Below are 25,844 nucleotides of genomic sequence, written 5' to 3' on the forward strand. Positions count from 1 at the left end.
GAGTGGGACCAGACAACTTGCAGATTCAGAGGAGCTGGAGAAAGGGACAGACACTGGCGAGACTTACAATTTAGCAATAATCTACCACGAGACCTCCTCCCCCGCCAGAGCCACGGGGTTCACCGATGTAAACAAATCCACTAAGGAGTGGATTCGTTGAGTTCAGAAAAGTCGTTGGGCTGTTGCCATGTCTCGGTTAAACAGAAAAAGTCAAGCCCACGATCGGAGATGAAGTCCTGGATGAGTTGTCCCTTGCGTGTCAGTGAGCGGATGTTGAGCAGAGCGAAGTTGAGATAGGTGATGTCACAGCTGGTGGCGGTGCTAGCCGACCGGGCTAGGCGGCCTAACACACCGTGGTCAACAGCCCGGTTGGTAGAGCGTGGAGGGCAACGAGAGCTGGACCAGACTTCACTCCTGTTGAGCTGCCGTGGTGGGAATTCCTGCGGGACCCTCGGTGGATGCATCTCCGGCGGGGCCGGAAGGCGATGTCCGGGTGAAGGTGGAGAGCCCCCGGCGCAGGTCCAGGCAGGCGACAGCGCAACCGGAGCAGGTCAACAGCCGAGTACGGCGAGCAGCGGCAGCAAGCTGTGCCAGCGTCCACCCAACGGTCCCTGTCATGTCAGTCTCCAGCCCCAAACAAAAACAAAACACGGTGGAGAGAAGACAAAAAAATGCGTCGCCACATGTAACCTCAACTAAGGATGAACATCAACCAAAACCATCGACGTTTTCGTGAGGAAAAAGCAAAAAAAAAAGCAAAATCACCGAAAACAAACAAGCCAGACAGAGCGGCGTCAATCTCGCCAGCGTTCCCGTTGCTAGACTAGTTATAATATAGATATAATAGATATAATAAACATATAAATAGATATAATAGACCATCAGTCTTTAATTTAATAGAATAAATAGAAATAAGGCAGAAGCCAACATGAAAGTACAAGTTAAAAATCTATCTATCTATCTATCTATCTATCTATCTATCTATCTATCTATCTATCGCTCCCTCTCTCATCTTCCTCTAACTGCATTCTGCACACTCGGGTTGGTTAGGCAAGATTGGCACTGGAGGGCATATGCTGGTGTGTGAAATTGTTTTATTACTGGTCCATGGTGGTTCCAGTCCCTAACTGCAACTCAGAAAAGAATCCCAGTAGCCGGGGCCAGCCAAGGCCAGAACTTTCAGAGGCCAATAATGCTCTTTGACATCTGCCAGTATCTTTCAGAAGGTAATAGATAGATTGTTAATGAGTTACCACGTTCTATACCTGCAGCGGATGATAGGGTTATTGACACATGCAGCTAAAAGAGTTGCACCAGAGAACTGGATAGGAATTTGCTACAGTTAAAAAGGTCATTGATTACATAATGTGCTTTAAATTGAACTAGTTTCCTGTTTAGAAACTGATATAAAATCTGTCTTTCCACAGTTTTGTTCCCAAAGTATCAGTCTAACCTGAGCCGACACTGCAGCACAGATGAACTGGTCCGTGTACAGCGAGATTAAAGGGTCGGCTGCATGATATACCAGCAAGCCAGATAGAAAATAGATAGCTGCAGAGAGAAAGGCTCCTGGGTAAGAGATATACTTCACCCTTTGTCAGCATGGAGACGCTGTATAAATTCTTCTGCCAGCAGTTTATATAGGTAGAAAAGATAACCACAAAAAGCACCCGCTGCGGACAAAGCAGGCACTTTTCATTAGGCCAGGCTCTCTTCTTTCATTTCTCATTTAATCTTTCCATTTCCCCCCTTCACAGAGACATCAATGACAGAGCTCCATCTCCTGCAATCCCCACTGCTTAGCCAGTTAATGCTATTGTTAGAGATGTCATGAGGAGAGGGGCGCATGAATAGACGTTGATGAATAAAAACAGACCTTGTTCAACGAGGCTCAAATCAGCCTAATTAAGATGACGGAGGTTGTTGTTTTTTTTCTTTAGCACTTGCGTTACAGCACTGGGCTTCTTCACTGATGGAGAATGGGAGGAAAATGACAGATACGCTCACACTTGTGTTATATATGAAAATTTAGTCAAGAGTGCTGGAGGAGACACTTTTTCCCCCATCTCGCGGAAAGCCACTTTAAGTGGTTATGTCAAGTCTTTTTTGTCCCCTGCAACAGTGGAATATTCATGTCAGGAGTGACCTAAATGCATTGGTTGAAAGCTTTATATATATGTATATATAGCTCTGTTTAGTGGTGATGTATTAATATTGGAAATAATTGCTGTCTCCATGCTCAAATTCTTCCTTGACAATTACAAGCGACATATTAATGAATGGGCTTAAAAAAATGATTTGCTGAGGTGTATCTCCACTCTAATATCTAAATATATATATAAATATAATATATAAATCAAACATCTAATCCTAATCACTTAAAAAACAGGCCCTTTCAAAATAGCTTGCATTTATCTGCTGCATGTTATTTGCTGTTGCACACCATTATCATTATGGTAATGGCGTGCATAGATTTACACAACACGTCTGATTGCATGATGTCATGACAATCAACCAGCCCGACGGCTTTGATGTTGATTTCCATACAATCAAATGGTGAAAAAAATAAATGCTCGCAATTGCTCGGAGCAGAATGAACTCAGTCATGTGAAACCACAAATGAGGAAACTGGTCCACTGCAGCAAGACTGTGGTTATTTACTGGTGCCTTTCTTCCTCACGCTGGGTGCAGAATATGTCGTACACACAATCCTGGTATTCACCGCGGGTGGTCAGCCACAAGAACAGGACTCTCAGTGAGCCATTTCTTAGTTTTAATCATTTATTTTTACATATTGCCTCTAAAAAAAAATACCAGTATCTAAAAGGCCTCTCATAAAATGTTGGTATCGTTAGGTATGCGAGTCCATGCACTACTACTTTTAAAGTAGTTTATTTATGTTCTTTTCAATTACGGCACTTATTCTTTGTATGAATATGTTGTTGTTTTTAAAGAATTTAACCAGTCATTCAACAATGATAGCAATCACATGACATCCATAGTGAGTTTGTAGTAGTTTAAAAACTATATATGTATAGTTTATTTTAATGTCTTAATATCAAATTTGTACTCGAAATCGGCCAAGCACGCAACCTCTGGTATCGGTATCGGGAAGGGGAAATTGGTATTGGAACATGTCTAGATAAGATGCAGGGGTCCAGGAGACAACCCTTCCCCTCCCCGCCCCCTGTCGTCAGAGCGCCACAGACCCCAACCCTGCTACTGCAAGATTGGTCCCTTGGGTGATCCAGCTGTTAGGCCCTGACCCCCATTACTGAGACCGGGCTCTGACGGCACAGCCTCCTGTCCCATTACCGACACAACACCCTTTACAGTAGCACATCTCCCCATGTATGCAACCATGATGCTTACATGGCAGGATCCTCACTATTCTGAAAAAAAAAAAAAAACAGAAAACATTGTCCAAATGACGGAAATTGTGCTGAACACAGCTTAGCCGCTGGTTTTAAAGATTGCGATAGAAAGATATGCACCATAGATATGATATTATTTTCAAAGATTGTTGTTTAAGGAGCTGGAGAATGACAGGAAATGGGGGGAGAGAAAGAGGAGATAACATGCAGCAAAGGGCCTGTGGGTTGGAACCTGGGCCAGCGCCAAGGACTCAGACTACTTGGGGTGCACACTATACCCATCTAGGTAGCCCCACGAATAGCCATTTCTATATCATTTTAAAAAGGGTTGCGATGAAAGAAACTGTGTAATGCATGATTGTGATACCAAAATGTCTCAAGGAAGTGTGTGATGTTATGGAGTCACCATAGAGGAGGATTTGTGTTGTGAGCACCTTGTTGCATCAGAGCCAAATAATTCAGCACTCTTTGCGGAGGCTAACGAGAGAGCGCCCTGCTAGTGTTCCAGACTTGAATGTACTGAGCATGTGCAAAAATACTGCCACTCTGAAATCCCAAACTGTCAAAAAGTTAAACAAAATACACAAGCGCAAAAAGGCAGCTGTTACCGCAATAGCACTTCAAAATCAGCATGTACACACACACTCACATTTGTGCACACAAACAATATGCTAAAGGCATAATAGGGCACTGTAAGCACGGCGACGAGAGCCTCTTTTTGAAAGAGATCAGTGCTCCTCGGAGAGAGTCACACTGTCTTTGCCTCGACTTAATTACAGCTCACACCTCCCCTCTCACTCTGCAGAAGAGAGAAGAGAGGGCTTTGATTCAGATGCCCTGTGGAACACTTGAGCCTTTCCTTCCGGTGGCGTCGTTTACTCCTGTTTCTAAGCCCTTCTGTCTTCTGCTCTCACTTTTTTTATTTTTCACCCCCCTTGCACTGAGGATGCATCGAGCATCCTTCTGCTAGCAGCACAAGGTGACAACCCTCACACGGAAGAAGTGTAAGACACGGAAGCACAAATTGGTATTCGGTAACAAGAGGCTTTCCATTACATTAGGAGCAGCACTGCCTTCAACACCATATACATTTAAATGAGCCCTTGTAATAAGAGGCTTAGCTGTGAGAGTGCTGTCCATTATTAGGAGAAAGAATTATTACCCAAATGTCCAAGACGCAGACATAATTGCACTTCAATCTTTTAGGAGACATTTTTCTGAGCTGCTTAGTTCCAGCAGACGGGGAAATAATGCCTGCAGTTATTTAGAGTAACCTTGATTTCTGAAGAGGAAAGCGGAAAGTGTTCTTAAAAAAAACTCTAAATGCTCCTCTTTATTCGAAAGGCGCCACACAAGGCAGGTTTCAGGCCAATAACTGCAAATGAATAGATTGCATTTAGTCTTTGAATGAATATTCATGCACCTTAAGCTGTAACATCTGTAACTTTTGAGCTTAACGAGACACAAATGTCACTTAATGAAGCTGCCGTGTGAGCATATGTGCTTCTTTTGGTCTACTTAAGAATTTAAGCAAAACTGTGTTACCTTTGCAGAAAAAGAAGTAAAAGTGGAAAATATGGAATAATGATGAATGTAGTGTGACAACAGAGATGAGTCATCAAGGCAACATAATGACTAAGATACAGCACCATTTATCTAAAATGTGCTATGATTAACTAGAATTATACACAACAAGCTACAGTTCATATTGGACCACGAAAGGTTTTATAAGAAAAAATAAACCCTGACCGTATTACATTGAGAAAGAGGGTTTCTATTAGTTATGAGTACAACTGACAGTGGGGCTCAATGGAGAAATTTCCCAGAGGTTTTATAGTTTTTTTACCCTAACAACAGTCATACCGGCGCTAAAACAATGAATTGATACGTCAAATCTATTAACTTATTTCACCAGTTAAAAAACAAAGAATAACCACAAGATGGTAGAAAGGTTATTACAACAACAGCCTGAGTTTCTCAAGGTGCACTTGAATGCACCATGTCCCGCTGGTTTTGTTAATGCAGTAACCATGGTGTCTGGTAGCAGCTATTCTCCTCAGTGTCTTTAGCTGCAGACTGTTGTACGTCCCAGTGTCGGAATCCTTTCAAGTGAAATCCAGTCACACATACAGACTGCTTAGCTTTTAGCATTGTAACTGCATTTAAGCCAGCGTTTTGCTAACGGTAGGCTAATTTTACCTGCTGCCAAGTGTAATGTTAACCAGCGTAATGTGTAGTTGTGCTTTTGTTTCCGGTAACTAAACTTGCTTTAACCCTTACCCTCACCAGACGGCAGAGAAGGCATTTCAGTGACACTGAAATGAGACACCAAAATCTCCATTGTCATTCTGTACAGTAGTCTCACATTCGGTGAGTTTCAGTACCCAACCTTCACACTAACAGAGGACTTTTATCGGGAACAGACAACTAATGAAAACAGGAGAGCTAGAAAGGTCAGGGCTAAACTTTTTTTAAATCACAGACAAAATCAGGCTGAGAAGAAAATACCAGTCATAATACAGATCAAATAGAGTAGGAGAGTGTGTAAAATAAGAAAAACAGTCCCCTGATATGTTTTCAGGGCAGCATAACCTTAATGTCAAATGTTCATTATAGAATCCATGTGGAGAAGATCCATTTCAAAATACTGTCATATGGCTGATGGTTCGATGACTTAATGCAATTTCTATTACTGAAAAGTATGAAATCCACTCTTACAGGATTATAGCAACTGGTGTGATATCTACAAGATAACCCAATATTTCATCATAATGTGATACAGTGTGTCCTGGGGTGGCTCAGTATCAACGCATCTAAACGTTTGTCTCAACTCAACTAAGGAGACGGGGGTCAACTACAATTAATCTATAATTACCAGGTATTTGACCCACTGGATGCATCCAGTCCACCAACGCAACCCATTCCCATGAAGCGGTTTGTAGGATGTTGTGCGAAAACGTTTTCACAACATGAGTTGAAGTCGTCGCTCCCTGAAGATGTAAAAAGGAATCACTAACAAAAAAAGTCCAAGTACCATTAAAGTTGTTATCGCTATTGCACTTTTCCTGCTTTAAAATGAAAACTTAAATTAAATTAAGGGTTTTCCCTTTAAAGCGCCCATCTTATTATTATTATTATTATACATAGTATACACATTATTATTATTATACTATTGCAGTAGACATACAATAAAAAATTTAAGAAATATTTCAAAAAAATATGAATCTTTTTTTGAATTCTATGAATCGATTTTGAATCGGTAGAGCTTGAATCGCGATTTGAATACAAATCAATTTTTTGCAAACCCTTACCACACAAGTCATTTCCCCATTCAAACTCAGGCAGTCATAATGCATTCTACACAGTGCAAAGAAAGTGAAATTTAAAAATTAGTATTTGTTTCACGTTTGGAAGAAAAAATGAAAAAAGGCTTTCTGATCCCTCTGGTATCGTTTCATACACACAAAACCATCTCATTAGGTTGGTTCACATGAGCGCTGCTGTGTGTCGTTTAATGACCTCATGATGCATTATCTCTGGGAATTCACTGCCTCAACATATCCAAGTGTTGCTGTGTGTAGAAGTTTCTAATTAACTGACATGTTAATTAGGAGCAGATTTATCTGAATCTTACAAAATGACAGTCATTGAAGATAAACGACTTAGTCTTTTCCCCTCTCTTGTGCCCTTCCAGACAGCATTCTAAGCACTTTTTGTCACTTCACAGATTACTGCCCTTTGCTAAGAAACAGCCGCACAAATATGTAACAACTGAGCCTGCTCATGAGATATTGGGCCAAAAACAACTGGGAGCAAGGCGGCGAGACAGATATGTCTGAGCTATAGGCTCTACGGCAGGTCCTGTAATTACCACAGCAGGGGGCCTCCTCAACTCGCACTCTTGTGTTCAGTGGGCCGGCCTTGACACCTTCACAAGGGCCATCAGAAACTATAACGCCGACGACGATTTCGGCTCTGTCCCCCAACCCCTCCGACACGCTGCGCCGACGGATGATAACCTCCTTCACGGGGCAGTATAAGCTGATAATTAGGTGCTTAGCCGTGGTCATACAGTAGTACAGATCTGATATGCAGGCCTGTCGAGTCACAGGGGAGGAGTTAAAAGACTGCAGAGCAAGGTTAAAGAATTACAAGGGCTGGATATTTGTGTTGCATATTAATGATAGCCAATATAGAGGCCAGAGCCCACAGCCTGCATGGCCATCTGGGCGGAGATAGAGAGCAACTGGGAGTCTGTAGAGGTTAACTAGAGCCTGTGTTAGTGTGTGTGTGTACGTTTATAACAGTGTGTGTATGGACATGCAACGCTCATTCACATGGGCATACGTGCGGGCATGCGCACAAGCCTATGTCTGTCTTTGGAGCATTAAGCACAGAATGAAAGTTTATGACATGGTAATATCCATTATGATACTTAAGGCGCTGTTCAGATAATATTTTAAAGCTCTCAATCCATCACTCGGACTGGACCACTGAGGCCCCTGCTGACAGCAGATCCCATCCTTATTTAATATTCACATTCTAAAACAGCTGCCAATATTTTACAAGGAGTAGCATCCAGGCCGGGCCGTGGAGCAAACACATCAGTTTGTTCTTCATTTAGCACCACTTGGCATCTGGCCTTTTTAAGACAGGACACACGCCCGTGTAACAAGGTGGGCCAACAGCTCTAAACAGAAGGAAATAAAGTGTGACCTTAACTGATCTGCAATCAGGACATGTTCACTGACTCACATAACCTTTGGTTGCAGTGTCATGTGTGAGCAATTATGCGTGTTGGGACTGAGGAAAGTAAGAATCAAACTGATCTTAAACAACAGAATACATGTGCTCAGAGACAAAGGACCGGAGACAAAGAAGGGGCCTGCATGTAGACTTCGCAGTCTAATAGTTCACACCTAGGTGTTATCTTTACATTGGGAGCGTTCAACTAGCCAGAAGTCTAAGAACTACAGACATGTAGTCCAAGAACACTCTAAAAATCCCATTTGCTAAGAGTCCTCATAGCCAAAGAAAGCTCCATTTCCAAAGAAAAGAGGATGTATTTCAGTGTTCTGGAGAACACTATTAGATTGGATTTGTTGTGTTGCTTTGAGCTGCTGTGACAAGTGAATTTTCCCATTGCGGGATCAATAAATCTCATCTGATCTGCATTCTCAGCGTTTCTGCACCATCACTGCAGCCGGGGAGTGACTGTAACAGCACTGCACTGCACTGCCCGTCACTTTCTACCTATATACATAGTATAGTTGTGACATCACAATTTGGAGAACATTTTCAACAAATCATTAGGAACTACATTATGACAAAAAGGAATGACAAAGGAAATGGTTTTAACCCTGGTACCAGTACAACTGGTTCCATCCACACAGAGCCAACTCATGTGTTTGGGAGTATTTGAAGACACTGTGTCCTTTCAAGGTGAGGCAGTGGGCATGTTGCCAACACGTAGCCCTGTACATGGAGTGTAAGAAAAGATTGGCCATTGCTCAGGTGTTCTGTGTCAGTGGGCATAATGCAGCGAGTGACCTCCTATTAAACATCCAACCCCTTAACCAGGGATCAGATTGGCTCTCACGCCTCATGCAGTGTTAACATTATATCAAGCTGCCGACTGGGAGAAACACATTAGCCTCATAGAGGTAATTACAAGTGCTGAGTGAAATAGGCTTTTGTAGTGTTCCTAATGAGAGGGTCGGATTAACTGTCCAGGGGACACATATTACATTTGGACTTTTTTTTATTAATTACTACCAAAGAAATTGTCCGAATAAAAATTGTAAACTCTGAGGTTGATGGATTATTTAGAGTAATCTGGTCATTGTTTCTGAGAAAGATATTGCTTTGAAATGTTTTTAATATAGCTTTTCAACAATTTGCCTGTATTGTATTGTGGCAAATCTCAAAATAATGCTTTCAATTAAACACGTTATTAACGCCGTTAACGCAAACCCATTTTAACAGCGTCAATTTTTTTTATCGGGAGATTAACGTTCTTTTTGGCCTAGCGAACTTTGTAGTTTTTTAACACATGCTGTTGCAACCAACAGTAACGTAAGAACAACTACAACACCACACCGGATCTAGCTAGACCGGAAACAAAACAACAGGCACGCCGCACACACTGGTTTGGGCTTGCGAGGCGGCCAAAGAGTAGTAACGCTACGTTTTGAGTGGATGGAGAGCGCGAGACGCCGAAATGGATGCCAACAAGATTCTGAATGGAAAGTTTACTTTTTAAAAGTTGCCAAATGGTTCCATTGACAAGACCAAAGTAATCTGTGTGTTTGGTTGTTCTGAACTGAGCTATCATCGCACCACGACCAGTCTGAAATACCTCCTGATGGCCAAGCACACAGCTGATGCCAATCCCCGCCCCTCGTCAAAGTGTTATTTTCACCCTTTTATTGATTTGCTCCAAGTGAGAATGTTAGTGTGAAAGTAAAGACAACATTAGGCTGTATGTCAATGTTGTTTTCAATAAAAAAAAACCTTTGCACAAAGCAAGTTGACCCACTTTTCCATGTTGATAAGAGCATTACAATGAGAAAAATCATGGGACAAAAAGAAATGAAGGGACATTTAGAATAGAATTTTTTTTGCAACTCATTGTGATTGATTGAAAGTTAACTTTGACATTAATGCAATTAATCACGATTAAATATTTTATTAGTTTGACAGCATTACTCAAAATATCTACCAAAAAAGCAACAACAACAGAAATGATCAAATACCACCGAGGGTGCTTGACAAAATATGTCAGGTGACCGTTGAACGATTATTGATCTACTGACGATTCTTAATTTAATCTCTCTCTCTCCCTCTCTCTCCCTCTCTCTCCCTCTCTCTCTCTCCTGAAGCTAATTATCTAGCTCCAAAATATAACCAATAACTTCATTTCTGAAGTTAGTAGTGAATAAAGCAGTCAGATAATTGCAGCGGAGTAAAAAAAGTTCAATGTTTCCTCTAAAAATGAAGGTAATACTTTACTTGAAGGTATCTACATAAGAGTGACATGACACGAACCCTAACCATAACTTGTTATGACAAATTGAATGACGCCAACTAAAAGAAGTGTTACGTCATAAACGTTTAGGATTTGTCGTAATGTTTATGACACCTTCATGACAGTGTCATGTCACTTTCATGTAGATACCTTCAAGTCAAGTGTAACTGAAATGTACTGGAGCAAAAGTGGCAATAAAAGAACAAAGATTCAAGTACAAGTATCTGACATTTGTACTTAAATACAGTCCTTGAGTAGATGTTCAGTTACACGGCTGCCTACCTAAACACATGAGCTGCAGCAACAGGATAGCGCTCCATTTCTACCTTCCCACCAGAAAGAGCTTCCGAGAAGCCCCAGGAAACTCCAGGAGTCAGAGGGAACCACGAGCAGATGGCTTCGCTCAGACTCTGGTGCATGGAGCCGAGTAGAAAGGACCTGCGGAGCGCTCACGGTTGATAGTCACCCTCGGGTTTCTGTGGAGAAGTGTGTATCGTGGGGACGGGAGCGGGGAGCCAGGAGTGCTGAACCATTAAGAAAATGAGTTAAGGGTAGGGCTGGGCGATATGGACAAAATCAAATGTCACGATATTGTTGACCAAATATCGATACCACAACGATATTGTAGTGTTGACTATTGGTGTTTTCACAAAATATTTACACAATGAGATTTTTTGATAAATAACCATCAGTAATGTGGCTATAATGACTGAGTGGGGAAAAGGCAAATAACAGAACAGTTACAGTCTGGTAAGATCAGAAAATGGCATAATTTACTGTAATGCAGCCTTTAATACTAGGAAAAGACCCCACTTATGCCATATTGCGATATTCAAAATCTACGGCAATATCTCATCACATTATCGATATAATATCGATATATTGCCCAGCTCTAGTTAGGGGTGACAGGGATTTGGGGGAGCTCTCAATTTGACATTGATCCTGGCTCCCACGAAACTAAACCCTGGGCCCCCCAGCACTCTCACCACCCCCGGGTTCTCTTAATCACCACATGGAGGCACATTACTAATCTTAACGGTTTACTTCGAGAGCAGTTGAGGCCTTTGTTTCCCTCTTTTCTTCCACAGCTTTCATCTGCCTTATCAGCCAAGCTCTCTCTCTCTCACCAACTGCTAACATAAAAAGTCAAGCCTGAGTATGTGTGTGTGTGTGTGTGTGTGTGTCCACCCTATGAAGAGAGGCCGCTATTTGCATTTGTCAGTGAACACGAGACACGGCAGAGATGAAACAAGCATGCTTGGAGGAGAAAAGCTTTCAGTAATCTTGGAGAATAATGAAGAAGAGCATTAGCACAAAGTCTCCCAGAAGCTAATGAGCCCCTTAGCACTGCTTCGACTGAAACCACTGACCACTTTGTTGGCGTAATTCAAAGGGAAATGGATTGGAAAAAGGTGAGTTTGTAAAGCTGGAATCTGTACAAATAAGCATGAGAAGAAGAATGAAAGGAAATGTTTACTTTATCAGGCTTTCTTTGCATCTCTCACAACCACTTTCCTCTAGCTGGAAAAGAAGAAGTACAACATCATGCACGGAGCAAGATAAAAGACAATCTGTCTTTTATAAATTGTTTTCAGAAACAAACAATCATTAGGTGTTCCTTTCCCTAGGCTAAATGAGACTAAATGGCAAATTTAATGAACAGAGACTACAACGGAGAGAAAGAATTAAGTCTTACCTGGCGCAAATAGGAATACACAGAAATGCATCCCAAGGTTACTCCAGACAATGTTAAGTATTTCCCAGGGGGGGTCCAGAGAAGAGGGAGCATTTCTTTGGAATCATAAAGTTAACTTGATTTTCCTTCATCACATCATTCCAATGTCTGGTCCCATCTGGGGAGGTTGCAATTTACTTTTCTACAAGAGTCATGTAATTGATATAGAGCCCATTACCCTCTCTGGACTAGAGGCAGACCTTTGAATTTGTCGGGCCAATAAATCAGCTGATATTAGCTTAGCAGTGTGTTTTTCAGCCAATAAATCTAACTCAAATAGAAGGAGTCTCTCTATTTCTCTCTGTCCTATTTTCTTGACAACCGTTCATCTTTACACTGTGTCAGAAAATGCAGCAAAAAACGCTAAACAAAGCATAGACCAAACTTCACAAAAAGCGACAAAACACTGAAAAAACTACAAAAACTAGGTGGGCCCGAAATGTATTGTTAACCATAATTGATATGCGGGCCTGACACATGTGCAGGCTAGCTGTAATGAATTAAAAGCCTCAAGCCCAAGTTAAGATCACCATGACGACATCACTACGACACCATCAGTGTTGTTTTATCAGACTTGACAAAGCTCCGCCAGAGCCACACATGATATTACACAGCTGTTATCAGCACTTCCTGTGCAAAGTCAGCGGAGAGCCCCTATAATGTTTATTTCCCTGACACATAGTCCTAATGTGCAGCTACTGATATTTGTGATGCTGTTTGAACATCCTGAACAGACAGAAGAGCGTTTTGTAATTGTTGTTTGAGCCTGATCGTGTGTTGCAGTCGTTGCTGTAGTACAGTGGTTTCACGCTGAAACTCTTTCCCCTTGAGGATCAGTGAGTCTTCCAGCCCACACCCTTTTGCTTTGTCAGGCAGAAACCCAGCATCACGGTGATCTTAGAGAACAGCGGGCGCCGCCACTGAAGCAGCAGCACGGTGCTGCAGCTCCGTCTTTCGAGCTCAAGAGAATGCACCAGATACTTTGAGGAAAAAAGGAGCGGAGGATGCGATGAGATAAAATGAAACATCCATGATTGCCCTGAGGAAATTCAACTGTTGCAGCGTCTAAATACCAAAGGAAAAACAAAGAAATAAAATCGAAGATATTGCCGTGAGAATGTATATTATATATATATAAATATATATTATTATAATATATATATTATATATATATATATAACACACACACACAATAATACACATACACACATATATACAAATATACATACCCACACATAACATACATAACATCTATATATATACATACACATCTATAACATATATATATACAATACACTATATATATATATAAATATATATATATAGACATATATATACTATATATATACATATACATAATATATATACATATACATAATAACATATATATATATAATTACATATACAATATATATATAACATATCATATACATATATACAGATATATATACATATAAACTATAATATATACATATACATATACATATATATATATATATATATATATATATATACAGTATATATATACTATAAATATATACATATATCTATATACTAGATACATATAATATAACTATACATATACATTATATATAATATATACATATATATATAATACATATAAATATATATATAATATATATATAATATAATATATAGTACAATACTACATACATAATATATATATATATATATATATATATATGACTGACTTTGGTTCAGTACTTTTATGAAAGAAGGTTATTTTGTCTCAACTGAACAGTGTCTTTTTCCCCTACAATTATTCACAAATGACATATTCTTTTGTAGGAACCTTCTTGAGAAATAGAATTAGATGTCGGTCCCTTTGTAAGAAACTAGAAACATTTAAATTGATCACGTTTTAAGAGAAAAAGGTTGGTGTATATGTAGTTCACAGACAGCAAATAAAATCGAACATGAGACAAAGGCTTTACCCAGGCTGAAGCTAATAGTCTAATGTGCCATTCACTCTACCAAAAGAACACTACTGGTTCTATCAAACCGAGGAACTTTCACAGACATTCACTTGAGACCGTGTTGGTTTTATGTAAATGAAATGCTGATTTGCACGAGGTTTTAGTAGCTTGATAATAATCACAAACAAACTCCAGATGGAAGACGCTCATCCAAGGAAATTGACAATATGGCAAGTATATCAATATATGACAATATGTGATGCAAAACACCTAGAGGGACAGGCAGACAAACAGATGACAGGATTTATCCTCTGCACCAATGATAAACACACACACACACACAAGAGTGCTGCGACAGGAAGACTCCAATGAGCTTAAGAGGTGAGAAAGTCAAATGTGAGAAACAATAACAGCAGCAGAAGACGGGAAGTGGAGAAGAAAGAAACAGAGTAAAAAGTTGTGTGGGAATATCTGCCGGAAAGATTGTTCAAATCAACAACACATTAAGTGTGTTTTTGGTGCTCTGTAGCCTCTGCGAGTGAAGTGTTCTGTAGAGTTTGGTTTCTCCGTTTTTTTTAACATTTACTCTCCATGAACATCTTTAAGTGTCATGCCTGAGTACGAGTTTAGGTTTCAGAGCAGCTCTGTCACATCCAACAGAAAGGGTGGCTTCATAGTGCGGCGTGTTGCTAATGCGAGTGTAAGTGCCTCTTTCAGCAGGAAAAGTGAAAGCACCCGGGCGGCTCAGGGAGTTTTTATGGCTGCACAGAGATTCCAAAATATTGTAAAAGCAGATTTATGATTTTTCACGTGAAAGTGAAAATGTTAGCATAGTTTTACATGGTGGTGGAAGGATTAGACGAGGAATTGCTTAGTTGGGCGACAGAAAATAACCCCCCCAAAAAAAGGGTTAAAAAGTGTGCACCAAGTCAATGAATCAACTGAATGAATGTTGAAATGAAAAGTATTTTGATAATCACTTAAATTTTTTTGAGTCATTTTTTCCAAACAAAAATGCGAAGAATTCTCTGGTTCCATTAAGATTTGCTGCTTTTCTTGCTCCTGTATGAAAATACACAGGAAAGTTTTACGTTTTGAACTGTGTTGACGAAGAAAACTAAATAAAAAAGTATTTTAAATAAGATCACCTTCGGCTTGGCAAACTTGTGAAAGGCATTTGTCACTATTTTGCAGACAATTTACTTAGAGAAAACAATAAATTCATCTTGAAAATGAATGACACAAATGAAAAAAATGGTTAGTTGTGAAAAGGCTGTATGCGTTCCATGTGGAAACCATGAACACAATCAGGTCTCATTCAGACAGCACGACTACGTGTTTGTCAATGCTAAACAGAAAAGGCTGTTGCCAGGGAAGCTCAATGAGCAAAGACAAATGATGGTAATCAGTCAAATGTGAAGCCTCAGGGCGCCCGGGTAGCTCACCTGGTAGAGCGGGCGCCCAACTGTACTGTAGAGCAGGGGTCTTCAACAGGGGGTCCGCGACCCCTAGGGAGTCTGCGGAGGTACTGCATGGGGGTCGCGAAAGTTTTGGTTGATTAGACTTTTTTTTTTTATATTCCCCCCCTGCAATTTTTTCCACTAATTGAAATGTCTTTAAATCCACATTAACATGAATTCAACACACTGTAGTAAACAGATAAATGGAGGCCGAAGATGTCTTTCAGTCATCAATGCACACATGGCACTATAGGACCAGTTTGATATAACACAATTTTATACAATATATATATAATTAGGGGGTCCCCGCTCCATCTCGCCATCAGTTTGGGGGTCCTTGGCCTGGAAAACGTTGAAGACCCCTGCTGTAGAGGTTTACTCCTTGATGCAGCGGCTGCAGGTTCACGGCCCTTTGCTGCATGTCATTCAACCTATCGCTCCCCTTTCATGTCTTAAATAAATAAAAGGCCTAAAATACCCCCCCCCCCAAAAAAAGGTAAGCCGTGCTGACTCTCGTCAGTGGAACAGGAGACACATTTTTGGGGGTTTGTGAGAAGCCACCAATCCCTGCGTGGAGCTGGCTGTTGGGTTTAATTAGAAATTAATTTGAAGTATATCTTACCCGGCACTCAACTACTCTTGTTGGTGACACCACCTAGAAAGTTATTTAAAAGTAATTTGCCTCACCGGAACGCTGACATACTGCAGTGGTAGTGTTTACAAGCATGGAGCTGCTGTTTACAGTGTCCTCTAAATGCAGCATCGGTGTCTTTCTCGGTTCATTTGTCAAAAAGCAATCTCGCTCGGTGTTTTCCCAGGAGCGCGCACTGCCCCTAGTGGTGGAGAGGTGTGCTGGCCGACTCCTTATCATCCCTGCTGCATTCTTCTCGGTCACAAATGGTAATTCGTCACACGTGAAGTGGAGGGGAAAAAACAACCGCAGCCACCCAAGGGTGCAGGTGTTATTTGCATTGCTGTCATTTAGACTGCGATTCTCTGCAGCAAACAGCCCTTCTCATCATATTTGTGAACAGATGGAAGGATGGAGAGGAGGAAAGACCTCTAATGATTCAGCCCCCTTGCCTCAAAATGTCTCTAATTATTTCCATTTACCCCCCCCCCCCCCCCCCCCCCCCCCCCCCCCCCCCCCCAGACCTCTGCAAACCTAGCAGTCTTCCTCTCATCTTACCCCCCACGGTGCAAGACTGATCCCAACCCTCTCCCATCTCAGCTGTAAACCACCGTGTCAAGACGACACCCCCCACCCCCCCACCCCTTCCTCTCCCAGGTTTTGTTACCCGGCGGCTCATCAGAACGGAAATGAGAGTTTGATAAAAAAAACAGGACGAGAGAGGAGCGAGGATGAGCGCCTGAGATGTCGGAAAGAGTGATGAAACCCGAGATGTTTCCCATGCAACGATGTGTCACATCTTTGTGTACAAAAGGTAATTTACTCTGAATGGAGCAGCGGGCGTGGAGATTTAGAGGGTACGCAATTTCACCAGGTATGTGTAATGGCTTAGGGGGAAGCAATAGGCCTTTTGATGTACTCTGTTCTGTAGTTTATGGATGAGCCATTTGGAGGAGAAAAAACAACAAAAAAAACAACATGCATTTATTCAAACGCAGAGCCGGATGGAATCGCACACACTCACACAACCCGTGTGGAAACACATGCAAAGAATGTGTTTCCACCGTTGGTGGCACATATGTGCACATCCTCACCTCAGCGTACAAATTCTTAAACCTTAATCAGAGAGCTTTGAAATGACACACACTGACACAAAAAAGAAATTTTCTTATGCACAAAATTCTCTCTTTGCATGATATGACGGTGTGTGGCGGCCTGAAACGGCAGGATGTGTATCAAGTGATCGCATGATGCTAAGAAAAAGGCTTCTGAACGAAGCAAACAACCCATGGCTCTAGTTATTGTGTAATTTTGCTACAGTACAGAGGCTTAGAGATAAAAGAGCAGCCTGTGTCCAAACATTTATGAAGCTCAATAAAACTTGCGTGAGCCAAATCAAGATGGGCTCAGATTACTCACAGCGGGTCAGTTAAGGTACCAATGTTGCTCCCTTAACACTCGCTGTCTGGTGGCTTTTACATTGGAAACATCTCCTGTTGCAAAGGAAGTGATGTATTTTAGTGTTAAGGTTTGTTATTGAAATAAGTAGAACTGTGTATGTACCCTGGGCAGTGATTCAATTCAATTATATTTATAGTTTCAATTCATAACAAGAGTTTTATCAAGACAGTTTACAGATAGAGTAGGTCTAGACCACACTCTAAAATTTACAACAATTCTACAATTCTAGTAATTCCCCCAAGAGCAAGCATTTAGTGACAAGGAAAAAACTTCCTTTTAGGGAGAAACCTGGCACAGACCCCGGCTCTTGGTGGGCGGCGTCTGACGGGCCGGTTGGGGGTGTGATGAACAGTGGCAATAATAGTCACAATAAAGATTATGGGACAGTGACTAGAAATAGAAGTTGTAGTAGTTCCTGGCATAGCAGGGCCCTGCAGGGCGTAGCAGGATGTAGCAGGGTGCAGTGATGAAGATTAAAAGATTTAAAGGATACATTTGGTGAAGTAGATTTCTTTTGAATTTGTCAAGTCATCAAATTCATGATCTAAAACCACCAAATGTTGGTCTCCGTCCGTGCACATGAAAACTACAGTGGCTTGAGAAAGTTTACACACCCATGAAAAAGAAGAATAAAAAAAAATCCAACCTTTGAAGGACACTAGTTATCTGAATGAATAATTAGAAATTTATCTTAATGCCACTGTAGGTGAGAGCAGAAGTACTAGTCTGGGTAATAGTTTTACAGTTTGCCTTGGTTTTCTATTTCTGTTCAAAACTCGGACCTCCCGACTTGCTCGCGTTTCTTCCAAACTATAAGCAGTGTTCCAAGACCTCAGCCTAAACTACGTTAAGACCCAAGATGTAATGACAGACACTTATCTGAGAAATCTCTATTCGTTTTCTTCATTTGTTTGACAGGGGATCTTTAAGAAATGCAGTCAAAAACTAAAATGTTTCCACTAGGCCTACATCCTAGCCTTCAAAAGTGTTAACACAGTGCATGTGCATGCAGGGGGAGGGGTGGGGGGGGATGAGCTGGTGACTAAAAATCACAGGTCCAATTATGGAAACCCTGCACGGTTTGTACCCACAAACAATAAAAAGAGGCTCAGGCATAAAAAGCGGTTTAACTCAAGCGTTTGTTGCCACCAGACAGGTTGACATTAGCAGACGGAGACAGAGTCTCAGGCAGCTGAAGATTTGAAAAACAAATGACAGCTAAAGTCTCCATTGCAGTTTGTCATTGCATTTCCTTCCAGCATAGCCATCTGTGCCTTTGTTTAAATCAACACTTCCCCACAGAGTTTACTGCAGCAGTTGCTCTCTCATAAGATAAGCCTTCACTTTAAAAAAAATTTAAAAAATAAATAAATAAAGTGCCAGGGCAGACTACCATGACACTTATTCCCTGCCCAAGCATGGAGACGGTCTCTGTCTGTGGAATAGATCGTCAAATCCTCACATCGAGTCGAGCGAAAGTGAACTCCAATCCTTCTCCTATCTCACATCTGAGGCCATTAGCTACTGCCTAAAAAAATCGTTAGCGGTTTCTCTCAAATCCCTGTGGTTCATAAAATATTCACCTGCTACTGTTGGCAAGGTGGCTGGGCACAGCCAGGTTATTTGAGGGCAGGGGCAGAAATGCCCCCTGAGGCCCCGCCGGTGTGCAAAGTCACACGGCCTCAATTAATCTCTGTCAGCCCTTGGACAATGTGACCTATACCTGTCCCTCCTCATGATGGGGTTTAACGGGAGTAGGTGGCTTTTACTTGGCCACCACCATCCACTCAATTTATGGATATCCTATAGGAGCTGCTGTGCTGAGCCTCGAGGCGGGGCAAAGTATTGATTTAGGGTTCTGACAAACAGGCATTAAAGTCAGCCATTCACAGAGTTACTCCCCTGCTTTTGTGTATGTAGTCTCTGCCAAAGATGAGAAGCGGAGCTGAAATAATGTTTGAAATTATTTAATAACCCAGTGTCTCCGGTCTGAAATAGTTTAATGATAGTCAGGCGGATTCTTTTAAGAAGATGAAAGAATGAAGGGGTGCTGTCAATTCAAAAAGTGGTGGTGGCGATTTCCAGATTGGATGTCTACACTAGGACATGGGGAAGGTACTTGAGCTTTCTGGAGAGATGTGTAAGATGGTGTTGTCATTAATACATTTGTTAGGGTTGTCTATTTTTTTATTATTGTTGCTGTATGGTCTTGAATAATGTAACTGCATCATCTTGTCTTGATTTTGGTCCGGGTGGGTGGTGATGACGAAGGGGGGGATGTTGTTCATGTTGTAAATTGTATGTCTTGTGTGTTGTGTTAAAGTTAAACAAACAAAAAAAATGTTAATCATAAATAAGACCCGGCGTCTCCTTCTTTTTATCACTCTGTGTCTCAAAGCCGACACGCACACCCTGTGAGCAGCATTAGCTTGAGCCGCTGTGCGGCACCATGCCTGCAGTGATCAGAGCGGCCCGCTAAGCAGCCAGAAGAACACAAATAAACAAGCTACTGGAATGGGGTCAATGAATTAAGTGAAGCCCCTGTAATGCTTACATTGTCTAATGCTGTCTGAAGACATTCTGGTAAGGCTATGCCAGAACAAAAACAAGCCACCCCACCCCCTCACATATTAATACACACATGGGCCACACTGTCAACAGTCAAGTCATTTGTCACTGTGTGTATTGGAGGCATACTGTATCGGTTATTTAATGTAGACAACACAAGGACCCCTGGGAACTAGTTGGAAACTCTGTGAAGGAGAAACAGGACATTTCACTCTGTAATGATGTATCCCGGTGCTGGGCACAAGACAATGTCCTTATTTCAAAATGGAAATAAAACACACACACACACACACACAGTAGAATTAAATCATGTTTGTCACTTGAAGAAAGCTTTGGACACCATTACATGCCACTAATGGCCTGCCTGTGGAAAAAGCCATGTGACACGCAGCATAACGACAGCAAGAAATAAATAATGAAAAATGGAAGCAACATGCACTACATCATTATCTCTGGTTCTCGTTCTCGCCTGCTGCCTTGCTCGAGGTTGTACCCAATGTCTGCGGCTGCAGAGTTGGAGCTGTGCCACCCTGCAGACGGCATGCCTGATGACCAGGCCGTGCCCGATAACACTTCGCCTCGTGTTAGCGTCACAGCTAGATTTGAGGGAGAGGTTGAGATGCTCAGCGCAAGGCCACCGCATCGCCCGGGAATAATGTTCCAGCATGTGGGGCTTTTCATGCTCATGCACGTGTTTGTTTGCAAGTGCTATGGTGAGCATTAAGGAAAAGAGAAGGAGTAAGAGCTAGAGATACAGGGACGTGCAGGTTTTATAAAACAGCCCGTGGATTCTCAGTATGTGTGTTTTCTAATCCACTTATGTTTGCACCCTAAGGCTATCACAAAGTGAAGTTCCAGAAGGGAGCATTGCATTAGGCTAACCTGCCAGCTAATGCTTTATTCAGGCAGAAAGCCCCGACACAACAAAATGAATCACTCACTCTCAGATGGATGAAACATATAAATACATCTGGACCAAATGTGGTGCTCAAAATGGGATTACTCGCTTTGATCCCAATCTTGGAACCCATAGGATAACGGAGGAATGAAGGACAATGAATTTAATTGCAGCCTGCCCAACAGTTGCTTCATCTCCAGTCATAGCCAAAGGGTAAATTAACTTAAATTAACCACTAACCTGTTGACCGCTCCATCTGGCCAGAAGCCCCAAAGAGTAAAGCGATCCATGAAGTCGTGCACATGATTTATACTTGCAGCTAATATTGAAAGGTTATTCATGACACTCCCTGATGCCGGTGACACCGCCCATGCGGCCCATTTCAAGATGGACAGGATCTTTCTGTCCTGATTAAGGAGAAAATTCCTCATCGACGACTCAACAAACATGTGTGTCACCTTTAAGAGCAACCAGAGCTTAGCGTTCTGCAGCCAGCGGTCTCTTTGTAGCCTGCAGCCATGCTGCCGGACACATCTTTGTTTGTACTCGAATGTAATCAAGGCTGGCGATACTTGCACTTGGAGAAACACATGCCTTAAAAAAAAGATGAGTTGGTAGATGAACAGTGCTTATTCAGTGCTTAGTGCCTGAATATGTTGCCGCAGTGAGGCTAGATCAGCCTGGGTGCCCAGGTCAAAAGTTCACCCAAGAGTGGACTAAGGAGTTTAGTCTCTTGAATTATGCAGTTCCATCACACATTATTATGGAGATGGTATGTTTGATAGGCAGCCAGACGTGTGAGAACCCTTTGAGCCCGTATGGAGGTCACAAGGTCTTCCAAGTAGGCATCTAGGAAGTAATCCCAGTAATTTGCCCCAGGTGAACACTATCAGATGCACTTGTCATTGGTGAATGGGACGAAGACTAGGGACACATAAAGCTAAGAGGAGCTCAGTTTGGCGATAGGGATATAAAGCTTTCTCCAACCCTCAGGCTAGATTCTGTAGTAGGGCTGAAGTGGATTTCTGAGGAGAATTAGGGTCTCTTAATCTGTTTTGTCACTGTTCCACAGAACTCAGCCAGGAGACAATGACTATTTCAGACAAAAAAGGGACTGATTTTCCACATTAAATTCAATAATGGCACTCCACCGCTTAATTATTTTTTGTATGCTAAATAATCAGCCACTGCCAAAGCTGGCAGAGTCTCATGGAGCATCAGAAGCACATTTCCTGCTGGGTATGCTTGTAAAAGTGTCAATTTGATTGTAAGTAGGAATATCTGTCATTGTTTTTTTAATCACGCATTTATAAAATATAGCCAATGTTTTAGGATTCTTCCTGCAGCAAGAACATCTGGGGCTTCATGTATAAAAGATTGCACAGCTTTCATTCCAGAAGATGGTGTACAGCCAAAACTTAAAAAGTACCTACACACAGAAACATACACATATATACGTATAAAACCTTTCCTTTGTACATCACAAGCAATGTGAAACTGAGCGCACATGAACCAGCCACTGACCCCGCCTTGCCTCCTCCCATAAATTAATATAGAAATGACTATAAATGCGCCCCCGACGTCCTTCGGTTCTTTGTCCAATCACAACAGGTTATCCCGCTGCAGACGGAAAAACAAACTTCTCGTGACGTTGGAGGTGCTGATCGCCGAGGTGGAGGCGAGAAAAATAATTTCTGCTTGGAGGTTTGTCATCTCGGATAAGGAGTAAAAGAAAATGCCCAGAGTGGCAAATGGTGACCGGGCAGTGAATGCACCGAACCATGACAATAATAATAATAATAATAAAAAGTCTAATGTCAAAAGTGGAAATCAAGCCAATAGTGCCAGCGCTACACCAGATACAGAACAGCATGCATCACAGTGTCAGTCTAAATTACGCACAATAAGCACTTTACATCACCGGCATTACATCACTGATGTAAGTTAGTGTTAGTGGGCTCAGTGAAACTGAGTCCAGCGTGCCGGGGACCCGACTCAGAGGAAGAGAGGTTAGTGAGGCCAGCGTCTCCACAGCAGGTGATCCGCTGCGCCACGCATGGATGAAATAATGAAATATTGAATAGGACTACAGTAACAGAGATGGATGTCTGAGCCTCCGCAACTACACACTCAGATACTATTGCATTCCCCCGTGCTGATCTTTTTGTTGCACAGTGAGGAAGATATTTCATCCATGGGAAATATAGAGGATGACTGAAAATATTTTCTAAAGGGGATTTTTCATTTATTTCCCATCCTCATGTTTAACAGTGGTTAAGAAGCCTGCGAATTGAATCATTAGTGTGTGAAAGACGTGTAACATTATCGACGTAAATGATCAAACTTTTATGGAATGTAATTATATTTTTTCATAGACAACGTCACAGACATATGTCAGTAAGTGAAGTGGAAATGTTATTTTCTCATGTCTGGTGATTTTCTGCACTTTTCAGTTAGATTTCGCCACGATACAGATCCAAAAAAAGACTTTGCGGAAGGCCTGCACATTCAAGTTAATTTTTTTTCCACAAAGTGTCCGTGAAAACCAGCGTACGCTTTTTTTGTCTGTACGCAACGTTTATACATATATATACCCCAAGTCCCTGCCCCAGATCTGAACATGTATACCTTTTCTCACCGTTCCTACCCTACATGACAACTTCATGCAAATGTGCTACATACAGAGACATCCCAACAATCTCCCAGTACAGTCTTTTGCAGATTCTCCATCTCAGCGGTGATTAGCATGTAGCACCATGCCGGTGTCTTGGAGACAGACCATGCTGGATCCCATAGGGAATGAACGGATGCGATCTCCAGTAATCCGGGATCATCCGGGCCCTGATTGAGGTAAGAGCCAGCCGTGTCTCTGTGCATCACCCATCCTGTTTAGCTAGCAAGACACATTAATGCCAGTCATGCATTGGAAACAATCAGCACCCAAGGACATAATCCTTTCCCGAAGCTGTGTAAATAACTCAGCATGGCTCAAAGGGGGGTTACGACGGCAAAGTCACATACCGAATGCGGGGGATACATTTTGGGCATTCATGAATCCTTACGTTTGGAGCTTTGCAGCAAAGCGCTACAGGAAATCACTCACCGTGCATCAGCATGAAAGCTTCTCTGAAATTATCCAATTATAATGCAAACAGCTGTGTGTATACTGTATTTATGTATGCGAGTATATGCCTGGGTGTGCACATGTTTAAGGATGTCTGTAACTTTTTCCCACTCTGTCAGCACTCTGCTTTGACAGAGAGCTAGAAGTGAAAGGACAGGGCAATATTACTGGCTGTTTGTTTGCCACGTTTCCCCCTGTCGCTCTGTCACTCTGGCTCAACATCACAGCCGCTGACTGAGATGCTCTGACGGCTCCTCTGTCACATCGGCAGCGTGGCGCGAAGGCTGACTGATGGCCAGGACAGGTAAGAGGCGCGGGCTGGTGGGTGGGTAGCAGCAAAGCCCAAAAACCTGTGTGCATTTATCTTTGTGTGCATTAGAAAGCACAGGGAGGGAGAAATAACTGAGTGTGGATGTGCAAGTGAGTGCAGTGAGTGTGAATGTGCATGCATGTCAGGAAAGGAAGAAAGAGGCGCCTTCAGCTATTCCTGTTTGTCTGCTTCTATGGCTTATAGTTCTGAGGCTTCATGCTGAACGGACCATACCGGGGCCGTTTTTTTCATAAATGATAAAAAAAAGTAGAGATCTCCTCTCTGACATGGCCGTGGTTTGAGTCGAAGGTTGTCATCCAGGCCCAACACCGCCAATCAATTAGCAGCAACACACTATTAATAAGAACAACATGCCTTGATTTCCTTGAAGAAAGCCGGCGGCCGAGGTTTTAGCGTGGGTAACAGCACAGCATCCAGCCAACTCTGGCTTTATGTGTTATTCATGCAGACAGGGCACTGGCCACGCAGGGTTGCCAACTTTGTGTCCGTGAAAAGGAATATGTAGTGCTTCCGAAAACTTATGAAGCTCACTGCATACATTAGGCTTTGAAGCTGCATTAAGCAGTCTTACTTCTATTGACCTGTATCCGCAAAACAGTAAGACTTGAGGCAATGCTGCAAAGTTGGCATAGAAACAATAACGCCATTGACTAACTGTAGCTGAGACCAAATACAAATGTGAGGTTAAAAGGTTATATGTCACCATGCAAAATAAAATAATGGTCACGGTTGTATCCTGGCGTAAGAGCCAGGCGTTTTAGCTTTCATAGCTGAAACTCACTCACTGCACCGATTTATAGGCTGGCCAATATTCACGTTTTTATGAGTATTGGGTGATGGCGTTCGCCGTTGTTCCCAGCATTATTTACAGACAGGCGTCCACACCGGCAGCTCTGCAGTTCACGTGCAGACCATGTGCTGCCCCTCCCCCAATAGCAGAGTGCTGGAAGCCGGCTCTTCAACTGTAAGTTTGAAACTTTCAAAGCATCTTTCAACTTTGACTTAGCTGAAATATTGCCATACACGTTGAAAGTGGAAATATGTTGCTCTTTATGTGCTTGTAACCACAGTATAGCTAAGCAAGTTTGTGGGTCCAAATAGAAAATGCAAATGCCTCCTCTATAAAACTGCTTGCCATTATATTTACGGAGCTCCAAATAGCTAAGCTAAGTTGTAGGCTATCCGTATGCGTACGGTAGCTGTTAGGAACACTGGTCATAGGATTAGGTAATGCCGATGTTGTTCCGTGGCAGTATAATTTCTATCTATCTATCTATCTATCTATCTATCTATCTATC

The 25,844-nt window shown here is 42.0% G+C and overlaps 1 protein-coding gene and 1 long non-coding RNA gene across 10 annotated transcripts in view; both read right to left on the reverse strand.

Annotated features, from left to right (window-relative positions):
• Positions 1-23,039, reverse strand: part of LOC116702136 (uncharacterized) — a 25,208-nt gene extending 2,169 nt beyond the window's left edge. The window contains exons 1-2 of the long non-coding RNA XR_004335069.1: positions 23,027-23,039; positions 9,388-9,390 (exon numbers count right to left, since the gene is read on the reverse strand). This is a non-coding gene — a long non-coding RNA (uncharacterized LOC116702136). The remainder of the gene's footprint in view (positions 1-9,387; positions 9,391-23,026) is intronic.
• The window catches only part of LOC116702075 (receptor-type tyrosine-protein phosphatase U), a 221,250-nt gene that overhangs the window by 174,925 nt on the left and 20,481 nt on the right, over positions 1-25,844 (reverse strand). The window lies entirely within an intron of this gene.

Source organism: Etheostoma spectabile, chromosome 14 (assembly GCF_008692095.1).
Source record: "Etheostoma spectabile isolate EspeVRDwgs_2016 chromosome 14, UIUC_Espe_1.0, whole genome shotgun sequence".
In the NCBI taxonomy this organism is placed as follows: domain Eukaryota; kingdom Metazoa; phylum Chordata; class Actinopteri; order Perciformes; family Percidae; genus Etheostoma; species Etheostoma spectabile.